Genomic DNA, 2,067 nt, shown 5'->3' with positions numbered 1-2,067 from the left:
CGTTGGTTCTAGGAATTCTGATTGTTATTATATTGTCTCTTGCGGAATTGATCAAGAGTATAGCCTGGATTCTTGCAGTAACGACAGAATAATCCCGGGTGTTGTAGTCTACGCGACGGTATTTGATTATTGTAAGTGCCTTGACCTTGGTAGTTATTTCGCGGGTTATTTAATTGTGTTCGGTTGTAATTATTAGTGTTTTGGTACATTCTCGGAGATAGTTGTTGCAAAGATCGGCAATTAGCACGTGTATGTCCTGGATTGCGGCAATAGGTAATATTTTTGGCTGCCATTGCACATTTATTTGTGCAGATGGTTCGATAGTGCTACAAGAACGAGAGTCGTGCCCATAGCCTAAGCAAGTATTACATCGTATTGACTGGATAAGTCCTTGGGTTACACGCATGCGTTGCTGATGTTCATTGTGCTCAACTTTCGCTTTTATTGCTGCTTCGATGGCGTTATCAGATTAGAGCAGTCATACAAAATTAATCTGTTATAAATTTCAGATCGGAGTCCCGTTAAAAAATTCTTTACAGCGTTAGTTTCGGTAAAATGATTTATTGGTTCTCCGTTTGCTTGGCAATAGGTTTTTAATTGATGCGGAATGGTGGAAACTCGACTACCGTAATCACAGACAGATTCTTCCGGATGCTGTGCTATTTTTGATAGCTCACCATATAATTGTGGCGATGAATAAATTGGTGCGAATCGCACTTTCAATGTAGTTATTAGAGAATCGATGTCGTTATATTGTTCGCTGAGGGCGACTCGTCGCTGGTTCTATTAGCTTATTTTTAATCATCTGAACTAAACCGTATTCTGCTGTGGGGGCTACCATATTTTTTGCGTGAATACAACTATTAGCAAATTGTGATACAGGCATGTTTTTTCCATCAAATGGTAATATAGTTTCGGCAGCATCTCGTAGGCTAATGTAAGGTGTATTTTTCGTCTTGTATATGTGTCGTCTTCCGTCATCGTTCATGTTCAGATTGCCGATTTGGTGAGTTAGCGCGTCTACCGTATTATTATCGTTATTCATTCTTGTTAATTTTGAATTCTGGGGTTAATTTGATAAATTTTGACTTTAGTGGTATAGATTATAGCAACTGAGGTTATAAGGTGAGAGTTGGTAACTTACAGATGGGCTCCAGCAGTTAGCATGAAGAGAATGATCAGCGTCTTCATTGATTGAGTCGGGGATTTCTTCGTCGCTGGGGGGAATTTCCTCGTTATATCTCCCACCTCTCAGGGAGTTTCCTTGGCAGATCCCACCGCTGCCATCAAAAATTCGGTCCTGTCACGTCGTATGTAACGCTAGGCGAATTTTAGGAATTCTCGGTTCAACCCGGAGAATTCCAAATGTTGATTCAGCTATCGTTGGTAAGGCGATCCAGAATTTAACTATTTTTTCGTGGGACGTTACCGTGAGGTTAAGGGAGTTAAAATCCCAAAATCCGTAGCCTGAGGGTAGGTTGTCAATGTCTACTGATGGAAATCCCGGTTGGTCGATACTTTACTCGATAAGGAAGGGGATCTTCGATAGAACTTGAGATTCGATAATATAACTTCTTTATTGTAAAGTAATACACTGTGGATGTGACAAACCGAAAGCTTCAACTGACTGACGCGAAAGACTAGAAAGTTGATCACCCTAGAATCTCTCTCTGAACTCCGTATGAAAAAACCCGTTTCTGCGGTGAGGGTGGCTGCTTTTATATTGTTACGAACAATGGGAAGTGTTGTATGACTTATAAGCATTATTGTCTTGGAGGAGTCGTCTTCATGACCGTATATGGCAATGTTAAAATCGGATGATCGGTCGAATAGTGGGGGAGGCGTAAACTTCGCTCCTTATTTGGTAATGTTCGCAAGCTGATGCAGTAGGTTATTTCTATTTATAGACATAATTACTGTGACGTGATTTTCTAGGTCAGCTGTGGTGAATCATGGTTTCGTATGGAGCTAATTTATTCTACTATTGCCGCTTCACATGAGAATGATATTTATATGAAAATCGAAAAGAATATAATTATCGTCATTGAGGTTAATAATTTAGTAATT

This window comes from Trachymyrmex cornetzi, unplaced genomic scaffold, assembly GCF_001594075.2.
Source record: "Trachymyrmex cornetzi isolate Tcor2-1 unplaced genomic scaffold, Tcor1.1 scaffold1436, whole genome shotgun sequence".
NCBI classification, from domain to species: Eukaryota; Metazoa; Arthropoda; class Insecta; order Hymenoptera; family Formicidae; genus Trachymyrmex; species Trachymyrmex cornetzi.
The sequence above is the reverse complement of the archived record's forward strand: the minus strand, read 5'-3'. Positions refer to the sequence as shown.